At 40.0% G+C, this 24,791-nt stretch overlaps 2 protein-coding genes across 4 annotated transcripts in view; both read right to left on the bottom strand.

The window, feature by feature from the left end:
• ADCY9 (adenylate cyclase 9) overlaps positions 1–24,791 on the bottom strand; it is an 86,625-nt gene that overhangs the window by 47,769 nt on the left and 14,065 nt on the right. The window lies entirely within an intron of this gene.
• Positions 3,634–24,791, bottom strand: part of LOC133226207 (mitochondrial import inner membrane translocase subunit TIM16-like) — a 137,591-nt gene continuing 116,433 nt past the window's right edge. The window contains exon 32 of the transcript XR_009729442.1: positions 3,634–3,647. The gene's annotated coding sequence lies outside the window, so the exon portion shown is untranslated. The remainder of the gene's footprint in view (positions 3,648–24,791) is intronic.

Raw genomic sequence — 24,791 nt, 5'->3', positions numbered from 1 at the left:
CCAGCCTACCTGGAAAAGCACTTTGAATGTATGGAGCAAAATTTCCTGTCACTGAAATAGAACAGGAATTTATGAGCCAACTTGTTATCTTAGGTCTCTGGAAAGCAGAAACAATGATAATAAGAAACAGAACTTTACAGACTGGAAACACAAAAGGAACTCCAAAAACAAACCTCAAATCCTATCCTCATAATCTCCAAAGGACTGCAAAAAGCCAGAGAAACCAGAGGCATCTTCTGCATTATGGAAAACCACTGTTTTTCTTCTGCCTCTTTTGTTTAGCAAAGTGCTTACTTTTGATCAGCTAACAGACAACAGTGGGTTTGGAAAATGCTGATCAACAACATATGTGTAAATTTTGGTATTCAACATCTGCCAGTTTTAAGTGGGGAACCCTGTACCCAAACCCACAATCTACATTTACAACTAAACAGCACAAAGAAAGTTGCAGGCTGTGCGTCTATCCTCCTTCAGTCTCTTTTTCTTCTTCTCACCCGTGTGGGATGATAAAAAACAACCACCAAACAAGAAACACAGACATGCAGCTCAAACACAAAGGTCTAGCTACCACTCTTGGCTCAGGGGTGTATTTACATATGTACTTTTAAACTCCACTGGCAAAATTAAAGACAGTCTGACTAGCAAGCCTGAGCCCCATCCCGGGGTTTACAACTGCCCTGATTTACTTTCTGCTCCACCAGTTCTGACTGACCACGGCTTGAATGCAAATGGATGAGCCCATTCTCTGGAATGACCCCGTGCAGCTCACAGGCTAGCACCTTAATAGGCAAAAAAGTAGCTTTGAGTCAAAAGATAAACCTGGGATTTTTTCAGTCTTGCCATGGGCTATAGTGTGCTACACAAGGGAAGCCTGAAGTCAAGCAGATTTAGTAACATGCTACAGATAACAGATTATCTCTGTTCTAAGGGTTCTCCACAAAACCTAATTGATATATGATGTTCCTACATTTAAAGCAAAAAGATGGACTAACTCCAGCTCCAGGATTAACTGGTAAAGGTACTGTCTGGGTTTTACTGACATTGCTAAAGCCTTCTGTAAACTCTCCCGCAGTCTTGGTCATGAAAAAGCATCTGTTTTTACTTTTCATATTTATTGACTATCCCTTTGCCCACAGTGTTATTTTTAACACCTGAGAGGGAATAAGCAAGATGAGACAAAATGAAATTTTTGAACAATGCAGCTGCCAAAGAGTCAACCAAGCACAGAGGGCATGGCTTTTTCAGGGCATTCAGACCTTCCAAATTGCCACTATGCCTACCACAGAATACCCTTTCTGAAAATATATGTAGCAAATAATGAACTAGAAACTGAATCTAACTATTAATACAGCCGACTTAGAAATCCAACACTCACTTCACTGGCTGGCTTGTGAATGAGGTGCCGGTGCTGAAGAAATGACAGAGGTAGAGGAATGAGAGCTGAGCAATCTCAGCCCCAGGAAAGCTGCTCTCTAGCACTGCACCCACTCTAAGTTGTGAGCTGTGGTATGGAGACACACAGCCTGGTTTGCATGGCTGCAGTGATGTACAGCAGATGCAAATACACTTTAGATATATAACATGCCTGTTTTGGCAAGCTAGGGACTCTGTTCTTTAAGAAAAATGATAAGGTCACAACACTGTAAAGTCTTTTGAAGACAACAGAGAGACATTTTTTCCAGTTTCTTGTTTAGGGTGCAGATGTTGGTTTGGTATGCCCCCCTCCTTCATAACTGACAAGAAAGTATCTCAAAGCTCAACACCAGATGGCTCAGACAATAACCAACCTTAACTTTTGCCTAGCCCTCAATTTTAACAAACGCAGGATCACGTACAGAGACCGAGGCGTTCCTCTGTAACACACTTGCAATATGTGCATCCCTGTACTTACGTCAAATTACTGCTATGGCCAGGCCATGGTAACAGCATAGAAGGCAGCAAGATGATGGAGGAAGCCTTTGGGAGAAGCTTCCTGTATAGTCTCTTCAATCCAAGCTCTCTGTCAGGCATGTCAACATTTCCCTGGTGAATTTTGCTCACATGGGAAGTTCTGGCATTCCAGATCACCCATAGAGAGCAACAATCCTTTGGGGATATGAAGCATATAGTTCCATAACTTCTTTTTATTATAAACAAAAATATGTTTCCAACTTAAAATTACATTTTACTGTGGGAGGGAAACCAGCAGTCAAAAAACTGCACAGGGGAGATCTCAAAGGCAAGGACTTCAAAACATCTATTTAAACAGCAGCATTACAAAACACAGATCTATGGATAGACAAGGAGTTTTCACAAAAAATTCCACTCCTCTAGACTGAACAATACACAAAGCCACAAGCATTCCAGAAAGACATCCTATATATTAAATTTTCTTCTACCCACATACTGGCTGGCATACCTCAGGAGCTATGGATGGCTGTACCAGTCTCTGCTAAACACAGGCAGAATGCAGTAAGTTGAAGAGAGAGAAGCTTCAAGTGAAAGTTTTGTCAGGTCTAGGTCTTTGGGAATGGGATTTTATTGATTCCAAACTCAAAAGGCATGGACAGATTGAAAGCAGTTAAAAGCTTATTACAAATCCCACCCAGGAAAAGTTCACTTGGGACCAGAAGATGCCACCTATCTTTTTGATTGCTGTTTTAGAAATGATGAATAGCAAGCGTGCAGGATGCTCAGAAGGATTCCAATAAAAAACAATGGTCTGATGCAACCAGAGCCTGCTCTAGGCCCTTGGTAATAGAGTAAGCTATTGTGGCTCTCAGTACTAACATTTTTTTAATAGAATCCAGACAAGAGCACACACCAATTTAAACAAGACTTTAGAAGTCTATTTCGTTATATTGGTGCAATCTCTCTGTGTTGACAGGACGACAATCAGGCACATTCCTTCCCTCTTGCATAATGCAGGTAGTCTGGATTTGCCATGCTAAATCAGCATTTTACTTAAACCAGGGCAATCCTACCGGCTAATCCCGCCCTTGCGCGGAGCCATGCAACTGCTCTGCTCACTGTGGACTTGCAGGCAAGTAAGCCTAAACTGAACCAGAAGCATGTGCAAGCCTGCTACAAGCTGGTGGGCTCTGCATGTTTGTCTTTTTTGGGTTGGCTGTTGTTAAAAATTCACAATCTGACATTTAAGAGGAAAAGTAAAAACCAGGCATCATAACTCTCAGCAGGAGTCTTCAAAGTTTTTTCCAAGCAACCGATCGTTATTGAAAGCACACAGTGAGCACCCACGTTTTGACTTGTGTCAAAATGCAGATGTATCATCTGAGGAATCTCTGTGGCCACATACAGAATCACAGAATAGTCTGAGTTGGAAGGGACCTTAATGATCCAGTTCCAACCCCCTGCCATGGGCAGAGACCTGCCATTAGACCAAGTTTCTCAAAGCCCCATCCAGCCTGGCTTTGAACACTGCCAGAAATAAACTCTAACTCATACGTTTCCAAATATCCACCACCTACTGCTAAGAATGGCCTTTCTCATTGAACCTTTCCTCAGTATTGGCCATCCACGTGTAACTTGTTACTTCTTCCTATTGCAAAAGGCAGCAACAAAATAAAATCAATTACTCGAGAAGGCACATCAGGGCTTTAGGAAACACACACCTGCTACTTGACTGCAAACTTTGGCTGGCTTTTCTCCATGCCTGTTTATCTGCACTGGGGCATCCTGCGCTCTGCAAGTAACCCTAAACGCTTAACTGAAATGAATGACACAGAAATAGTCTACAAACAATAAAACAAAGAACATAAAAGACTTGACCTTAAGGGACCAAATCAAAATCAAAAGAATTAAGTTTGCATTTCTTGGATAATTCCTGCATTAAAAATAAGAGGACTTTTTTTTTTTTTTAATTGCATCTCTATAATTTTGAACTTAAAGATCATCCCAGCTCTGTTGCTCTTTGGTCAGAACTGAGAGCTACGTAGCGAGCTTCTACAGAGCCCACAAAAAATGTTGCTTGTCACATGGGATACAGACTGGAGCAGGGCCAGCACATTTCAACAACAGGCAAGCCAGCATTCCCCCCACAAGCACTGCCAGCTGTGGATATCGTGTGAGCATCAAGATCCTTACTCAAATGTACAAGAAACCAGACAAATAGAAATGATGTTGCACTACTGAATTCAGTCATTTCCTAATTCCCTCGACACTGAGCCTTGTGCAATGCAAACAGGCAGCTGTAATTCAAGGTAAATTGTTATTTATAGCCTATGCATCACTTGTTTACATGTGGCTGACAGCTTTACATGGTTACTAATTCAGTACTGAAAAATAAAACTAATGCAAATAAAACTGCTGCACGAGGCACTTCAGTATAACAATATATAGCAGTAGTATAAACACCAGTCAGGTGGTGAAGAATTCCTAAGTGCAGCCACCATGTAAGGATGCATCACTATAGATCTGGATTTTTAATTTAAGTGGCAAACTTCGGCCATTGAGTACTTGCAGTGTCTCCTGCACAAAAAAAAGATTGAGAGCCACTGCTGAGAACAGCTACTGAGCATTGTGTTTCCCCCAAGCAGAGAATCATCTTTTCAGTTTCTTTTCCCTCCTTAAGTGAAATATACAAGCACTCCCTCCCCAAAATAAAAAGAATTTGAAAGTTGTGAAACAAAGCTAAAAAGGAAGTACTTCCAGAACTGTGTTTATTCACACAATCAAAATGCTTCTGAAATTTCTTCCATTTCCCATGTGTATAACATTCAGACATCCTATTATCCTGACACAACACACTACCTGTGTATCCCTCTTCACATGGTAGCCACAGGTTTGGACTACAGGTTGGATCCCTTTTACCTAGACATGGCAGTAAACCCACAGCGGAAACTGGCCTTGTGTTGCCACACATGGAGCCTCAAGGATACGACAGCAACTGCCACTTCATGTGAAGGTGCCATGCTCCTGGCTTGTTAGGCCAATGAGAAAGACACAGCCAACTTCTTCACTGGAAGAGTGTTATCCAATAGTTTTAAGTTGTTTTTCAGACTGTGATCTTTAGACTCTGTGTAGTTATGGAGGAGTTCTAGGGTCCATGAATGAAAACCAAGGAAAACCAGCTTCCTAAGAGCTGGCTTTGAGTCTCTAAGTGTGCCAAAGCACCTGTACTCATCAGAGTCTGCAAACCAGGACAGGCTGAAAACCACCAGAACAAGCAATCTTCTAGGACATCTTCTACTGCCCTCTCCCATTATACCACCGTCCAGTGGAGCACACTGCATCTCTTACTACTAGAAAGCAACATGATGGGCAAGAAGAGTGATGACCCCTCACCAACTACAAGGACAGAGAACAACCTTTCTGTCACATGAGTAGCTGTTGAGGGTCTTCAGCCCATCACTCAAAAGCTCCCAGTACACAGGAGCCAAACACCAGGTCAGGAGATGTTAGAGCAAACACAGGTATCTCAGAATATTTGGGGTCAGAAGGGACCAGTTGGCTTTCTGGGCTGCAAGCGCACACTGCTGGGTCATGTTGAGCTCATCAACCAACACTCCCAAGTCTTTCTCCTCAGAGCTGCTCTCAATTCAGTCTCCACCCAGCCAGTATTTGTGCTTTATTTGTGCTCTCCTGTTTAACTCGTGCCAAGACTTAAACCACACTACCTCTGGTCCTGTTCCTTCAGTTCAAATGCTGTATCCCTATTCAGTCTCACAACTTATACTTCACCAAATAATATAACATGATAGGTTAATCATAATTTAGATGAAACATGCCCATAAAATACAGAACATACGTAAGGAATTCTTGCATGTATCCAAATGGTAAACTGCCTGATGAAACAAATACTGAGATTCATCTCTTGTTAGTCAGCAGATTCGCTTGATCATCATTACGTCATGCCACTAAAACTACCAAATGTGAATGACATTAAATAACATAGAGTTAAATAAGCATTCTCCAATGCAAGTCTGTCAGCATGTTCCTTGGGCTTGTCACTGTGTTTGAAATGAGTTCATCCCCACACTAGAAACAAGTCTTTGCCCAAAGCTGATACTCAAACCTAGGTTTTAAGACCTAAGGAGATACTAACACCACCAGCTGACAAGCAAGTACAAGTCTTTCAAGTGACATAAACCAGACATGGGTAAAATCAGCATTTCTGTTTTTCCAAGGTCTGAATATCCCATAAATCCTCTATTATTATTATCTGCATTTGGACCAAACCTGGCATCCTACTTCATACCAAAGCAAGCCCCCAACAACCAGCTCCTCTGTCAGCTCGTGTCCCATATTAGATTTCTCTATCCTTTACAAAAACATTCTCAGACTTTGTGCTAATAACTAGCTGATTACATTTCAAACCCTCAGGCTAAAAGTTATTACTGGGGAGTACAGGAATGTGTCTGGAATGCAAAAACAACTGGGGTGAAAATCAGTGGGCTCTGAGCTGGTGTAAGTAGATAGATAGTTCACTAAGGAAACTTACCTCCTCTCACAAAACCTAAGCCCCAAGACAGTGGCCCTCTATCACCTCTACTTAATCTGTTGGTGAACTGATTCAGCCTAGCTGATCCTAGCTCTTGGGAAGTGGCATCTCATTTCTACACAAAATACAAATGACATTTCTGTTATGTTTACAAGCTCAATAGTCAACTACCCTGAATAACCTGTTGATAAACTGATAGAAGAGACAGTTTTGATACTCACATTTTGGAAAAAAATAGGGGGAAAGTTATTTTTATGGAAGCTTTCTTCATGGTTAAATGATACCACATAACAGGTTTATTGACAGAAAGTGTCTGTTATGAAAACTTACTTTAGTCCATGCAAATTCCTGCACCACCCTCCACCTCAGAGTGCCCAAGCACCTTCAAGCAGAGTATTAAACCATGAGAGCAGCACACAGAGCATGAAGGTCTCTTCTCTTTTCCCAGCCTCTTTGCAAAGGGTGTTATAGCACGTAGCAAGAAAGTAGCTCTGCAATGTACCTACATAAACAGGCCCAGGTACCTGTGGAAATTAGGGAATCAGCATCCCCAGCTTGATTTTGGGGGCTATGGGGTGATGTTGTTCTATATTTGTGTAATTAAAATCCCTTCTCATTTAGACATGGAGTTGTTCTTAATCACTTTGAAGTAAGATGTAAGGGACACTGGGAAAAGCAAAAGTCGCATCTCAAGTCTCCAGGAGAATATTCTTGTGAAAGCTACATATTCAATTGCAACCATAGCTGTAGGGAAAAAAAAGCTTTTTAAAGAAACATCTAAAATCTAAAAATAACGTGAAAGCACAGAAACAAAAGAAACATCCCCTTTCCTACCAAACCCTGGGGCTCTTGGCTATACTGCGCAAAATTGAAAGAAATCCAACAAAAGTTAAATACTTCCCCAACACCTGTATTTGCTTCTGTGCTGCTGTTGTCATTTGCTGTCAAAACTCTGTTAGAACTAGAAGGGGCATCTCTATGGCCCAATTTCTCTGTATTTCTACTAAATCACTTACCTAATGAAGTCCTTCATGATTTATTTGAAGATCCAAGCATGCAAAAACAAAATTATTCACTGAAGAATGAAGTATTTCGTGGGATTACTTTTCCCCTGAGGTTAGGGATCAAGATTCTTGAGAAACATGATGAATCACTGCAAGTTTAGCTTACTCATCTTAAAAAGTGGGTTTTGTTAATCCGATAACAAGAAATTCTTTTTTTTCAAAAGTAGCTAAGAAACACTGAGCTGATTTGAATGAGAAACAATATGCTTTTTTTTTTTTACTTTCACCCTTGTACATATTATTTTATGTAAAGGGAGGGGTTTATGACCAACTGATGGCACTTTCTAGTATCATGCTGAGATAACTCTTGCTAGTTTGGAGCCAACAGCCTATTTGGAGTACAGCAAGGCAGTTGCAAAAATCAGAGAAGCATAGGAAGTTTCAAAATAGACACTGACTGCTAAAATCATCCTTCAATTTGTAATGTCTTTCTAGGAAACTGAAATTAAACATCCAACATAATGAAGTTAAAGACATTGACCTCATTAAATGGTTTTAAACAGAGTGCCTGCCTTACAGGTGAGATCGCAGGTTATTCAGCACATGTACTCCCTGTCACTAACATCAAAACTTCAGTCACACAAGTCGGCCTGTCACTTTCCATGTCAACTTTATGTGCAGTGAGATCCCTATGTTTTGTGGGCACTGTGCCCTTCTGGGTGGACTTCTGACTGCCTTTCACACTTCCTGTTGCCCTTGCACACTCTCCTTCCTTAACCAGCAACACAAAATTACAGAAGTATTTTATGTCAAAATAAAGAGTGCACTCCAAAATGATTAAATCTAAAAAAGCTTCAACAAATCTGTTTGATAAAAGCGTACTTACTGAAAACAGTTAAATTTGAACAAATACGTTGTGAAAATAATTTTTAATATAAAAGGAAGACACAGCAATGCTGTCGGTATCCCATATAAGGAAAGAATTTTTCCTCCCTTAGAAAGCACCATCATATGGGATCTTAGAAACACCAGGAAATCAGAGTATTACAAGATACACAAGCATGAAGATAGATGTTGCTAACACAGCAGTCTTTTACTGAAGCTTATAGAACGATCACTTCTTCCACTGGGGAAGAAGATCAGAGGTTGTATCAAAATGGGCAAGCCAAAATCAACTGCATTATGCAGTTGATCCTTTTTGAAGAAGGCTTTGCCCATCTCGCAGTGCACAGCAGCGGCTCTCTGTGTAACAGAAAAAGCCTCAACGGGTGACACCCTCAGCCGGCACGTTTTGTTCCACTTGAGACACATCCCCAGGCTGGAAACCTCCATTCATGTCTCTCAGGAAAATGGAACTTCAAAATGAACAGCAGCATTCTCCTGCAGAGCACAAAATCCAACCGAAAACAAACTTTCAGTGCTAAACCCATAATTCAATGTCTTTTTTTCCAATTAGCTGCCTAGTCCAAGAAAGGACATTTTAATTTCTCATTGACCCAGGCCACTGGAATTTCATGCAAGAGTTCACTTGGGAAACTGTAACGGGGGTGTATAAGCTTACAACTGAGAAAGAAAATACTGTTCTAATAGTTACTGGAGGGCTCCACTGAGTCATGGACATCTACCAAAGGTATTACACAACAGCTGGGTGTCCTGTTTGTAGAATACAGAGAATATGGAGATCATACAGTGTTTCTTAAAAAGAATAAAGAAATGAGAGCTTCTCCTATGAAGCATTACAATTCTTTTTTTTTTTATTATTTAATTTATGGAGCTGTCACAATCTTAAGGAGTAAGCTCGGGGTTTAAAGGGAGGTGTGCTTTTCATCTTTTATGTCAGAGGCATAAAGGTTGTTTACTTTAGAGGAAAACTGATTATTTTAAGCCTGCTCTCCCATTAGCACCAAAGCATAAGCAAAGCATTTGTCTTTTTAGCTGAAGGTAAAAAAAAAAAAAGTTGAAAAACCCTGTAGCTGTGCTCAGCGAAGCCTGAATCTGATCTTTTGCTGTGAAGCCTGTGTTGCTTTTAGATTGCCACTTTATCTACTGGAGGGTACAGCAAGTCCAGGAAAAGATTTGCCAACTCAAACAGGGAACTGTTGTGAGGACTATCACAGCGGCTACACTTTGTTCAAGATAACAAGGTGATTTCAGGAGTTCAGCTGAGGGGCTCGCAACAACATCAGAAACCAAGTAAGATCTCACAGGGAAAAAAACAGTATTTCAGGAAGATACAGAATAGCTACTGCTCTCAAAAGCAAATAAATGAGTTCTGAAGTGAGGCTGAGCACATTTTCACCTCATGCACTAGAAATGCTGGACAAAGATGCTGATCCCCAGAGAGGTGCATGCAGTCCAGAACTTGCCCTGAGAAACCTTTATGAAATGCTTTAGTTTACATGCTCTTTTCTAGGAAAATGAACTTAGAGGACATCATCTTCTTCTGGCCCAAAACAAAGAATCCACTGACCTCCCCAAAGGCTCTTCATCATCTTTATGGCACAGGACGTGCAATGAGAGCAACATCGCAGCCCGTGCCCCCCGCACAGCTCCTCACGCTGCCGCAGCTCCTGTAAGCACCTGCAGCACTACTGCTGCAGCTCAGAGCCTGCTGACAGCTGCATCTCCTCTGGCACTCCACGGACATATCCAGCTGAGGAGCACAGATTGATGCTGTGCCTGCAGCAGTGCCTCCAAGGTTCCCTGTCATTGCACTGGCCTGAAAAAAAGTCAAAAGATGCTCCTTCCCCCTCCCCCCAAGTTTGTAACCAGATGGATCCACACATCTCTATATCTTTTTATATTACCCCCTGCCCCATTTCCATCATTTTAATGAGGAGTCAATCTTGCAATTTCATTTTGGAATATTTCCTGAAAAAAGGGCATAAAAATCATTGGTTTGTGTTAAACTGAATGCAGAGTGCAACTTTCAAGTCATATGCTGTGCTCATGAGAAAATGCAAGGCAGGTTCCACAAGACAGGAATCAGAATCAGGCACTAAGCCTGGCATTCCAAAGTGAACTTCTGGCCAGCTTCTTCCCTGGAGACAAATCTGGACCAGCTCAGAACCACTGACAGGTTAGACAGACATCAGTACATGTTTCTAGAACCAAGGGTGGTGATAGCCTCTGAGGGTTGTTTATCAAGTTGAATGTTGCCTTCTCTAGATCCTTTCTACAAACTCTGCCACCAGGACTACAAAGCAAGTGCCTTGATGCATGCATATATATACACACATACACACACACCCCCCAAGCACATATATATACACACACATACACTAAGGAAGATTCCAAGCCCTTGCAAAACAGCTAAAATCCTCCAAAGAATTTGCAGGAAGGGAGCAGGAGACTGATTTTTCCTCTCTCAGCCTCTTCTACTATGCTTGCCTCCACACAGGTGAGCCACAGTGGTTATGGAGAAAGGAGTCCCCTGTGCAGCACAGGAAAAGTTATCTTTGTTTCAGAGATCTGCTGTGTGCCTACTCGGTTTAGATTTTCATTGATCCAGCAGAAGAAAATGTAGGCAGAAGGAAGTTTTCCAAGTTTTCATCATATTTGATTTTAAAATTCCTCTTTGACCCCTAATCTTCACAAGGAAAGGCCATACTAGATGGATTTTTTTCAATTCAGGCAACTTTGAATTCATCATTCATTTTGTCTGACTGGCTAAACACCACTCGGTAACAATCATCACCATTCGTAACAGCAGCCCTATAAACACACCTGCCTCTCCTACAAAACTCTGGTGCTGCAATAAACCTCATAAGCCTACATATTATTGAAAACAAAATTAAAATCTTTTTCAGTTGAGATTACAAAATGTTTCTTTCAACATTTGTATTGCTATTTCTTCAGAAACAACACTGTTTAATGTCAAATTCCCACTCTGTTCTCAGAGCAATTTCCACCATAACCTCACATGGCCATGGAAAATGCTGACCACATATTGTATTAATGCACCAGAAGCTTCATGAAACTCCTTCAGTGAGATGCCTATATGGGGCAAGACCTTCTAAATCCCCCGATATGCAGTGATAAACCAAATTTAAAGTCCTGTCGCTGAAAGAAGAAAAACTCAAGAGATGAACTGGCTCATCTGACTCAAAGCACAAAGGTTACATCTGAAAAGCACCAATTTTAAATGCCAAAGTAGTTACTTTCCTCACTCCCTCATCTGAATTTAAAGCAGGGCAGCACTACTGATACTGTTCAGTGCTAATGTTGTTGAAACGGAATGGGAATCAATAGGGGTTTTTCAGGAAGAGAGAGCACGGAAAGGAGATGAGCAGTTTCAATTCTGTTTCACCTCTGCCAGCAGCAGCTTCAACCACATCCTGGATACTCAAAACCAAATTATCTCCAACACCTTACATCTGCCAAATACACTAATTTTTCTCTCATCATCTACAAGTCCCTAGCTCTCACATTCTCAACAGCTCTTCCAATGCGAGTTAACATGATGAATAAAAAATATGCAGCATATTGAATTAAAAAAGTCTGGGAACAGCTCTAACAGCTCTGAAGCTGCTGTACAGATTTTATTACTCTCTTGCACAGTGAGGCAGAGCGTACTTGCAGCAGCCTCCTACTTCCCAGTTCAAAAGAACATGGAGCTGTTATCCAGTATTACACTATACATTTCCAGGTTGAAGGGAAGTCCAGGCCACAGATTAATGAAACGGGATTCCTATTCTCACTCTTCATACACACCTTCATGACCTTCCCGCTAAGGTCATACATCACAGCAGTGTTCTTTTGCTAAACAATTTAGTTCTTGTGTTTAAATTGGTTTCCTTCAGAAACTTGCAAAATTTTTGTGTGTTGGGAAAAAAAGAAAAAAGGTTAAAAAAGCAGGGGACGAGAAAACTGCAAACAGTGAAGTCATGTAAAGCCTCCATGGCATATTCAAATTCAATTGGAATATATAGCAGCCTAGGAAATTATGGTTCTAAACCACAAACAAGCAAGGGAATGTTTAGTAACCCCAAGCAAAAATCCCCGGCCTTTCTAGCAGCACAGTTCCAGTTTGAAGCTTTGCATCTATTTATAGACCTTGGGCACATATCACTACAATAGTTGATTGTGCTTTGCAGCTGTTTTGTATATCTAGAAGGGCAGGAAAGAACAGACTGCACTTTGATCTTTCCCTTTTTTGGAGTATTAAAACAACAACAAAAAAAGGCCATTAGAAAGGACTCAATATTTTTGAATCACAAAAGTAGATGCTCCAAAAGCCACAGCTTACACTAAACATGTAGGACTTGGAGCTAACATGTTCAATTGTTTACTGTTATTATAAATACAGGCTGCAGAAAATATTTATTCTAGAAGCATGGAAACTATTTCACCTATCATGAAAACATATGCCAAATCTAATTATAGGAGTCTTTACTCCCCAAAGCATCTGTTGATAAGTGACACACACATAAAATTAAGATTCAACTTGAATGCAACTGCATCATAAATTAGCACTTAGCATTTTTTGGGCAGTAAAAGAAATTCAGTGTTTGCTCAAGAAATCACGGTGGGGTGTGCGTAAACTGCATACCACCTGTAAAACCTGCTAGTATTAAAGCTTTATAAATTATATCAATGTACTGGAGCTAAGACCATTAAAGGCAGAAATATATGGTACTCATAAGTTCAGTGATTCCTACGTTACAAAGTGTGCAGGCCCTTTCTGAGCTCTGAGGTTAGGGAAGGATCTATTGGCCACTCCAATGTTCTCACTACATGTCAAGCATTCAAACAGCTGGACAATGGTCAGTACCATGGGGAGAAAGATCTGATTTTTTAGCAATAGAGAGGAAGTAAGCCTAAAGCAAGCATCTTCAGAGACCTGGCTGCACGGTATCTAGCATCCCTGCAGAGTATTTCTAATCAATTACTGATAGTATTTACAAACTGCAATAAAACAGAATATAAATGTCCAGCTTACAATTACTACCTAAATGAGTTCAAATAGGTCATTTCCAAACAGCCACGTAGACTGAAGTACATGAATACATTTAAAGCAGCAAATGAGCATTCTGTAGAAGTGATTAAAAAAGAAAAAAAAGCACCATTAGGGAAAAATGGAAGGTAAAAAGAGCCCTGTGGTGAGCCCTGCGGTACCACAGCCAGACCATATTTACTGCGCAGGGTGCCCGGGCACCTTCCTGCTTCAGCAGGGCAACCCTGTGCTTCTACGCTTTCCAAATGTTGATTCAGGTATGTCAGAGAGAACAAACAAACAAATTATAGAATTAGTGAGATGGAAACGCAGCAGTCAGCTGCAAGAAATGCAGCAGATCAAAAGGAGGAGAGAACAAATCTGCAAGAGGAAAGCTGGCAAGAACAGACTCTAGTTAAGTGCTGAACAGCCCCAGAGTTATCTGTATTGCACGATCAGCACAGCCCATTTGATGATTATGAACAAAGCTTTTTAGGCTTCTAAATATATGATAGGACATTAAATAGTACTTTTTAAAACCCCATTTTAAATAAAAATATTTATGTATATTCATATCCTGAATACAGATTTATTTCTGCTATGGCCTGTATCTCTCTGCTGCATCTATCTTGTTTATTTAAAGCTGAGTTCACAGGGACAGAATGATGTTTTTTTAGAATGTTGTTGATTTTCATTAGCATTATTATATAATTATATACTAGATTAGAAGCTAATATATAAAAATTATAATCTACTAAATTATTTATATTAGGGTAATATTAAAAATGCTACTACTTGAGGTTGGACAGGGCTTTTTTGAGCAACCTGATCTAGTGGAAGGTCTCTCTGCCTGTGGCAAGGGGGTTTGAACTGGATGATCTTTACAGTTCCTTCCAACCTAAACCATTCTGTGAGTCTATGATTACCCTGATCACAGGTATGGAGGTGGTAGAACAAATATTTATTGTTAAATATAGCCATGTTTCACTGTACACACCTAAACCAATAAATTAAATTTTTTTAAAAAAACAACCCCCTCCAACCACCCCCCCCAAAAAAAAAAAAACAACAAAAAAAAAACCAACCAACTTTTTTCTTTCTTGACCACAAAACCATTTGATTTTTCACTGACTAAGAAATAATGATATAATTCCATCAGCAAATACCACAACTACGAGCATTCCCTGGTGACATGTTTGTGCTGTTCCCAGCTGCCTTTCCTAACACTGTGACAACCAGATGACTTAGTTTAAATGGAAGCACTTGCCCTTAATCCTTCACCTCCTCTTGTTGGAACTTCCAGTGGCACAAAAACACTCTTTGCCATGAATATTATCATCCCATCACAAGATCAGCCAGGTAGAAACAGGAGTTGCCCGGCTGCCATCCCTGTGCTGCTATGCAAAACCAGTCGTTTAGTGAGTTACTTTGAACAGTGAGCAAAAATTCCATGCTGCCATGAAGACTACAGGTAGTTCAGGAGGAGAACAGGGAATCAGACTTACCACCAAGATAAGCTGCTACTGGAGAAAGTAATGCAAAATAGCAATTCACCAACAGAGAGCTCATGGTCCTGGAAAGGAATCTCCAAACCACAACTTCAATACTATGACTCAGTATTAGCAGGCAGTATGGAAGATAGAATAAACAAGAGAAAGCATGAGCTGACAAAGACCGCAGCAGCATCTGTGGAGACTACGATAAATAACATGTATAACTGTGAATAATACCACTGACAAATCCATCTGGTCCAAGCAAGCTACATTTCAGAAAGGCAGGAAAATACTCTGAAAGGCCCCAGTGTATTCACATTCTGCAGTGCAATCCAAGACTGAATTTTTGCATTTTAAACTTAATATTTTAAGAGCTGGAGAGGCTGCAATTTAGAGAGATCTCCCACACTATTCCCTTTTACTAAACTTTTAGTAAAAGCATGTTTTACATACAAAATATAAACTTTCCCAAGTGTATTTAGCTATAATTACCAATGGGAATCCAGGGGAATGTTACCTGTTATCAGAATAACTCTTTTCAATAGAAGGATGCCTCCCTATACTATTATTTCTTAAGTAAAACATGTTAAACTTTAAATTCAAATGTCAGGTTGGCTCAGCCTGAGCTAAACGCTAGCTGTAAGTAGTGTACAGCTGTTGTGCTCTGTCAATACATGCTAAAAGCTTCCATCCCACTGGTTTTGTGTCTATGTGGAAGCCACCCAGTCTTGATGACACAAACAGCATACAGTAAAGCTTGTATAGCTACTGCTGAACACAAAACTGTGCCAAAAGAACACTTAGGATCTTTGTTAAATCCACAAGAATAGGAAATCCAGAGGAGAGTCCCTCAACTGAGGCCATGAGACAAGGTACTTCAAGACACAAGGCATGATAACTACCATATTCTTGCAAAATACAATTTCTAAAGATAAAGTTCCAAAGAGAGGAAGAAGGAGAAAAAACAAACCCCATTTGCCCGATGAGATACTCAAGATGAGAAAAGTTAATTAACAGTGTCTGTGAGGGGCAACACAAGTGGTCCCCCAGAGAGGCTTCCTCAAGGAGTCTGCTGAGCAAGGCAGAAGCCCTGGACTCGAGTGGCTTCAACGCTGGCGTCTGATGAAGCCACCTCCTGATGCCTGACCATATTCCTCATCTTTGGATCAGACAGCTCCAAATCCAGCCTGGAATTTATGGATAAACCTCCAAGGATGATCAACTTTGTTGTCAATCAGTTTGCGTTTACTGACAAGCGGATCAGAAATCCTCAGGAGACAAGCAACAAATGCTCAAGGGATCTGAGGCACCACAGCTGCCAAGGATGTACTTGTGACCAATTTGAGATATACTTCCCAAAATACAAATGCAACTTCTAGAAAACACTGCCATTTTAAACAGCAACAGACCCTTAGAAATATTTTTACCATTGAAGCATTACACACAGTAACCGCTATTTATACTTCAATATGTCAGCCTTAAATATTTACTTTTCCACTCATGTAGTTTACATTATATGCCAACAGAACACTTTCTTGCATCATTTAAAGAGCTTATAGAAATTAAAACTCTCTGAGCTGTTAGTAAAAGTGTTATAAAATAATTCAAATTAATGATGAGGAAAAAAAAAAACTTTGGTATTTTTTATCCAGAATTTAATTTAATGCGAAGACGCAGGATTTTTGTAAATAATTACTTTGTTTGCTAGATTCCTCCTGATAAAATAGAAGATTTTTTTTTTTTTTTAACAGCAAACTGTTTTGAACTTTAAACCCCTATCTAGGCCTTTACATGATGACCATTCATCAGTCAGCAGCACCACATTATTCCCCTGCCCTATGGGTTCTGAAAAGCCAACGATTCTAGTCAAGAGTAAGTAAATGTTTATACTTGGTGCTGCACATCCCAAGGCACTATCAGCAGTTACTGGACATTCTTCCCAGAAAGCAAAGGGCTGGGCAGCTGTATTTTGACAAGAAATGTTGTTTCCTTTTATGGCCCACAGAGTCAGTGGCTGTGGTCTGAGCACAGGGAAGGCAGCGTGCTTCATCCATCCTACAGTACTGTTATCCCTGGGCAAGCTGCTCTTCCTGTCGTCATCCTTACTCTTCTCTTCCTACTACTCACTTTCTAGCACAAAAGAGATGCTCTAGATAGGACGCTATTATTTACTTTCTGGTTTGCTTTATTATAAATCCCATATATCCAGAGTTAAAACAAGCTACTTGATTAAAAAGGTTTATGGGTGCTTCTCAGCCCATCAGAGATGGGTTCCTTTCCTGCAAAGGAGCCAATGAGGGGCTTGTCTACTCTGCCACTTACATGTCTCAATTTTCATATTATTAAAATCAGTTTCTGAAGAATGAAAGACCTGGAGATTCGCTGCCAGTTCAGCTACACTGACGTTACATAATGTTTCAGCTCACAGCCCATATAAAATTAAAAAGCATGACTATAAGCCTTTCCAATCAAGTTTGGCTGTTTCTTTGGGAATTCTGTCCTGATGGATGCATGAACTAGAGAACTGCAAGGAAGAAACAAGAGCAGAGGAAGCAGGAAACAAGTGTAGCGAATCAGCTGCAGATCGACAAGGAACGCTTGTCCATCAGCAAATCTGCTGTGCCAGATTCCAACCAGCTCACTCCAGCTACTTACTCTTATTACTACATTTACTCCTTTTCCTTCCGCTTTTCACTCCTTCAGTTGTACCAAGCACTGAATCAGCCCTTTCTTGTGGCTTCAATCTCAGAGTGGAAACCTGGAAGGAAGGACTGGAAGGAAGGGAAGGGGAATGGGGAAAAGTAAGAAGCTGGAGGCAGGGAAGGAAAACATTTCTAAGATTTTATTAAAGAAGGTAAAACAAATTTTCCAAAAGGCAATTGGAAATTCAACAATTCTAATCTACACAGAGGAGAGAAGGCCAAGAAACCACACAGCCACATGGACACTGTCTGCATCCCTTTACAAGCAGCAAAGTCTCATTACCTCCCCTACTCAAAACCCCTTATTCACTTCAGCCTCTTTCCTAAAGCCACGCAAAAACTGATATTTTGTATAAAGGCAAACTCCAAACAGCACTTAACAAAACTTAACAAAAACTTACTTTACTTAATTAACTAAATTAATGCTTAACAAAAACTGCACTAGCAGAGAAGAACCAGCCTCTTAAAATGCATGCAGCAGAGTGCAAGCAAGCAGCAGGGATTTGTAGGGATGTAGCTTTGCTGGTTAGTCACTTGCACAAGCTTATGGACATGGGAAAACTGCAGACTGCTGACGGGAAACACATAACCTCCTGTAATGGAAAATCCTGTAGAGAAACACCCCGTGGCCACGGCAGCTGCTGTGCTGCAGCCTGGTAAGCATGATCTTGTCCTCCAGCAAAAAACATCCAGCTCCAGCAACCCTGAAAAATCTGTGTTTGGCAGCTGGGTGGAGCAATAGAAAAGCCTGTCTCCTTTCCATCAAAAGGCCAGATTTAGATTACTGGACTAAAAATCAGGTCTATCCCAATTGCATCAATCCTGCACAAATGGGACACTGGAGAAACAGGCCATCAGTTCTTCCTGGTTTTCCTTGGGAACATGCTGTATCTTACCAAGTAAAGGCTTCAGATTGCTCAACACAATTCCTAGTAAAGCATCCCCAGTGAGACAAGCAAAATAGATTTATACATCACTTAATTCCCCATTCTGAGTTTAAAACTTGGTTTGTACAACCTGTAGATGGATAGATCAAAATGAATTAGGAAGCAGCTACCACTCCAATTTCACATTGCAAACAAAATTCCAGCTATAGCCTAAACAAGTTCAGGACTTATTAAAGTTCAATGTTGTAGAAAATGCTTAAATTGTAAGGGGGTTACAATGGTAAATAGAAATAATTGGATATGGCACTGTTACATCAGACTTGAACAAAACCTAATAAATGACTGAAATTTCAAACTCAAATTATCAAGGAAACTGGATACAGACATACATTGGCACCCTTTCTGTGCTAAACGCAGTCCTGTGCATTATAACAAGAAAATGTAAGAGAAAAAAGTTAATAAGATGATGCAATGAAATCTTTAGGTGAGAGCCCTGGTATACACTGATTAATATAAACAAAAATCCCCTAAAACTTCCCGAGACCACGAAATACATAGTACATTAAGGCAACAATTTTTTGGATTATGAAAATAAAGAGAATTGATTAAAATAACACCAAAGAAAAAAAACAACCACCAAAAAAACCCAACCAAAGCACCACACAACCCAAACTGGGGGAGGGGGAGGGAGACGGTCTCAAGTTTTAGGTACCTAAAAACAGCCCTTGAAGCAATCCTCCCCTAAGGATATTTTGATCTTAGTCACATGTTTTTTCTAAGGTATTTTTATTTAGTCTCCAAGTAGATAACTGCAAGGAGAGAACTGCTAACATGGTATAAAATTCATGATGTCTGCCCTCATAGCCGAGGGAGGCACTATGTCTGAAATACTACCAATAAAACCACTGGGCTCACCGGCTTTGGAGAATGCTCTCTCCCACACACATACTGTTCCCATCACTTGCCAACTTCGTCTCAATCAAAAAATAAAGTTTATTTTTTTAATCTTTGCTACAAGTACTTCGAGGCTTACCTGCTTATCAATAAGGAAGCCAATAAAACTGTATTAGTAGATAAGAAAAAAATAAGAAAAGTCAATATTTGAGAACATTTCATGATACATGTGTGCTCCTGTTTACACAAAGCCAAAGAGAAAAGGGATCTTTTATTATTCGTGGCTCTTAATTTTCTTCCAAATCACCTATTTTTTCATTTTCATCTTACTCTTTGCAATATAAATTTGGAAAATACGCAGAAAGAACAGCTCACACAACACCCTTTCCAGATAGTTACATCTGGTTTGGTTTTTGCAAGTTCAGGCAGCCTGAGTGAAGTTTCCAGTTAAACAGACCTGGAAATGTTACAGCAAGGCTCACAGACCAGAGCAGAACAAATTCCAACAAATACATTTGTAATCACAAAAACTTATCATACAAGTGTACCCACAACACAAACACCTTCAGACCATGGATCACTGATGCTGCAAAGCGAGGCCTGGCTAACTGAAGTGGAATTCGATCTGGCTGGCCAAGGCAAACAAAGATAAGTACAGAAGACATAACAGCCAGATTTGCTCACGCACAGGCAACACGGACCTGGCACACCTACCTGCAGCGACACTGGCTGCCTCTGTAGTGGAGGCACCACTTTACCAACAGCTTGAACATAAAGAGACACACAGTTTTCACCTTGGCATTTTATATGGCTGCAGCATCCAAAAATTTGCACATTAAAAGCAAAATGACCCCCTAAAACATTGTTTTGCAATGTATATTTTCAGTACTGAACTAATAGAATCAATGCATTTATTTATACATCTACTACACGTGTGTGTATAAAGATAAAAATTACTATCAGTGTATGTTGTATTTATACTCAATAGGAAAAACTTTGGTAATGAAAAGCAGAGACTGATTAAGTTTTAAAAAAAGGAACACGAACCCTATGAAGCACCTTCAGCAGCTCTCATTAGGAGGTATGGCAAGCACTCTATCCAACACCACATTATCATTCCAGAAATGTTATCTGTCCAACACCACATTATCATTCCAGAAATGGGTACCACGATATCAACACACATCTGTGTCAACATCTTAAAACCTGTGTGGGCAAACCCACATCTGTGCGCACCCCCCTGGGAACACACTATGGGGCTGGGCTACCGAGAAAGCTGGGGTCTAAACATTAAGAAAGAAAGGCATAGCTTTAGCAGAACATTATTACTCCGTGTAGCTTCTAATGAGACCATGATCATCTGTATCCACTTCAAGCAGAGGAATTCTCCCTTATTCTGTGTCCTGGATAAGTCAGAGTCAGACAGTTCACAACACAGAAATAACCCCAAACCAACAATGTACCCCCCAGTAAATCAGCAACAGTCCTATGCCAAATAATTCAAAAAGAGGATTAAAATTCTTTTAATGCCATCTTGCTGGAATACTGCATCTTTACTTACAGCAGCACAGCTAAACTGTTACAGCAGCAATACATCACTATTGACAGCTTCCTGTTAATTTGTAGAAGGTAATAAGTTATCTTTACAGAAGTAATAAATGATGAGGCTGAAGGGACTGCTGACTAGTCTAGGCACTCACCTGCCCCAAGGCCAGCCAGCCAAAGCAGCCACTACAGATAGTTCCTTAACTTCTGCTTAACCTGTTGCTGTTTCCTAACAAGCCTAGTACAGGGCTTCTTGCTCTGTCTTGCTTCCTCTCTGCGGGCAGCCTTCACCATGTCTGAAGACTGTGGCTATCTTTCCCACCCAGCTTTTTATTCCAGACTAAGCCAACAACCATCCCTTTGCTCTCTTCTAGACATATGACTGTCTTGGTTGCTCTTATGGACTCACTCCATTTGGTTTGCATCTTTATTGTTTTTTTTCCATTACCGAAACAAAATTTCTGAGATTTAAGGACTAAACAAGAAACACCCCACAATGAGCAACTGAGGTTATTTTTCCACAGATTTCAACTTCTTTCAATCTCTTCCCTCACCCTGTCCTCCAACAGCCCCTTGATTTCCACTTCTCTACTGCCTCTCAGCTTTTCCAAATACCATCACAAAATTCCTCGCTAATTTACTTCTCAGAAGATACAATCTAATGGGTAATTAAGAATACAAAAGAAAACATAGGAATAACTATTTTCCCTTAACAGCTTCCATTTCATTAAAATATTTTGCTGCTATAATGCCTACAGGGCTTATCTACAGTTGCAAGAAAAGAAAGAAAATAAACACTGAATATTTATCTAAATTAGCAACAATATTTTGAGCAAAGCTACCATGGAGCTATCAGACCTTGGAAACTTTCACAAAAATATGTGAGATATTGCCCCAAAATAAGGTTTGCTTTTCAGTTTTATGGCTAGAAACCATAATAATACCAGTACCTGTAAATCCTACCTTTCATATTTCATAACATACTTCACATCAGCAAACTGCATTGGAAACATGATTCCAACTCCCACCACAAAGTCCACCACTACCTCCAATTTTTCATGCCTTTGAATTATTGGTAAGCAAACATTAAAGAACATTAAATAAAAAGGGGGAACAAACTACAGTATTATCATACGATCAACTACATTAAACTGTAAATAAAAGTACAGGGTAATTCTTAAGGGGGGATACACATGTACTGCTAAGTTTGTTTATAAAGGAGTCTGGTTCTCTTCCAAGTTTCACGTTCCAGCCTGAAAATAACTTCTTAAAACAGCTGTCAGGTTTTTTTGGGGGGAGGGAGAACGATCTACCAGCAAGCACGACCTTTCTTTGGAAGTGCAGAAGTTACCAGGGGTAGTAGACTGCGCTTCAATGACACAATTCAACTATGATGTGGCCCCTAAAATCTGTAGTTGAGAATGTGAAAAAGCATCCAAAAAGAGAAACTAATGTCCAAACAGACACCAGCACCTGAACTCATGAAACAGCGAAGCACCATAACCTCCATGCTCAGTCCACCATGGACCAAAAATCAGCCATTAATCTTCCTTTCACTTCAAGTTCTTTTCAAGCATATTTTTCCCAAATTAACTTCTTAGTTAAGTAGATTTATTATTTTAAAATAAAAAAATGCAACATATTTTAAAATTAAGTAATCAAAGCTCCAAATCTCATAATAAGATATTTTCAAGGTGAACATGAAGTACCTCAACAACCTACTGACTCTGACGTAAAATTCACATTAGTGTTTAACTTTTGGATTGTCATGTATCATACACACTTGGCCTCTCTGCTGTCCTGGCTGGTAAGACTGCTACTAGAAGTCCTTTTATACAATGTATACTGATAGTTCAAAACCTCCAGTTTCTCCAGACACGGAGACACATTCACAACAGAAGTAGTATTTGCATTAACAATCATGCTAAGTAGTCTCTGCATTCAAAACAGACAGATATTGTCTGAATACATTTACTGAATCAATCTCTTCTACAGATGGGAAAAGTAGAGGCTCCTCCATAGTTTAAAGGTCTTGGAATTTACTTTCGGGAGACCAGCAAAAATCACCTTGGATATACGGTTGCTGTTTCCATCTCCAACACCCAAAAAGCTAAATTCTGTTTCAGGAAACACAAATTGCCCCAAATGCTAGGCAGCATCAGAAAACTTTAGCCCATTAAAGAATCACTTCCTTCCTCACAAATAACTGTCACTCTTCTAGAGCTACCATAACATTGCAGTAAAAGATAATTCATCATCCGTTTTGTATTAAAGAAAACCTACTGAAAAATACAGTTCCTGACAAGTTCACCTCTCCAGGTCTCAAGGTGCAATACACAGCTCAAACCAGCAGCACAGGAACCAAACCAAAAGATGCAGACAAGCAACGGGAGAACATCACTAATGAGTCCTACCCAAACACAGAGAAGCAAAACAGACACGGGGCTACAGGATGAGGACTTAATGAAGACATGAAGTGAACGCTCCTTCTTACAGATACTGCACCTGCCTGTACCAAAGAAGGGATTTCAAATGCTGCTGGGCTGAACCTGCGATTCTTCATCCTGATTTTGAAACAATGGAGTCCACAGTCCCTCTCTCTCTTCTCATTCACATGTCTCAATACAGATTTATCTTTTTAAGACCTCAAATTATTTTACTTATTATTCATACAGCCATACTGAAAAGGGAAAGTACAATTCTCCCCTCTATTCTATTACTTCAACATGGGGATAAAAATGCTATAGGTAGAATATGTGGGACTGCAATGAGATGTGAGAAAATATTCCCACCTCAGCACCAAAAGAGTATCTGCAGGCAAATGGTGTCCAAGAACTATTAAGCAATACATCCTGTGTCCCATGAAACAATAATACTAATTTTAACTACTCATTACTTAGTCTCTATTTAACTCTGGGTTTCTAGACAACCCTTAAATACAGCATTTTGGGAATCACTGTCAACAAAGCATTAGCACAGCTTCCCATCAGTAAATGAGCTCAATCATTGCCCTACCTCAGCATATACCAGCACCTTGTGTCACTCATTCTACCACAAACATTTTAGAAGTGAACACTTGTATGACTGCTGGGGGTTAAAACCTGGGTTTAAGAATCACACAAACACCCATTAGAAATCTCAGTGACAAGTCAGCACGTCATTGTCACATTTTCAGGATGTGTCTGGTAAGCTTCATGTAAAAAAAAACCAAAACACCTTACATTAGCAATAGCTGAACTTCACAGAACAGGAAACTGAAGTAAACTGTTCCAGAAGCTTCATTAGAGCAAGCAGGAACACCACAAAACACAAACACCAGGACACCTGACACAGCTGTAGCAGGAGTTTGGTTAAGGATGACTTGCCTCCTCTGACAGATGATTGAACGGGCACATCAGAAAAATAATATATTCAGTCAAATGCCTACATAATGGATTTTCAGGAGTGGGCTACACAGCTACAGACGAGTTTCTTCATTAAGATATTAGAGTTGAGATTCTAGACTCAGCTTTTCAAACCAAGCACTTGGCTCACTCTTACTGTACAGTATTCAGGTACAAGAACCATACATTTAATCCAAACTGGTTATTCAAATACCCAGTGATCTTTCCAGCTTGTATACTGTGCCTGTGTGGTCGATTTTTATCCCCTGACAAGGGAAAGGAAAGAGTAAACATTAGAGAGTAAAATTTCACCCTCCATTTGTTATGGTTCAACTATATATTAGGACAAAAATATCCAAGCATATATAAACGAAGACATTTATTTAGGCTTTCTTGAAAGAAAGGGGGTTTTCTTCAATTCACAAGACATGGTAAAGTCACATCAGGCAAAAAAGCTAACTATGCTCAAAAAATTAAAACTATTTTTTGTCCTACAAGGTTCTAACAGA

The sequence above is a fragment of the Neopsephotus bourkii genome, unplaced genomic scaffold, assembly GCF_033783945.1.
Source record: "Neopsephotus bourkii isolate Nb327-2 ecotype Australia unplaced genomic scaffold, CSIRO-AGI_Nbou_v1 NB_1770, whole genome shotgun sequence".
Lineage (NCBI taxonomy): Eukaryota > Metazoa > Chordata > Aves > Psittaciformes > Psittacidae > Neopsephotus > Neopsephotus bourkii.
Note: the sequence above shows the minus strand (reverse complement) of the source record. Positions and strands in the feature narration are given on the sequence as shown.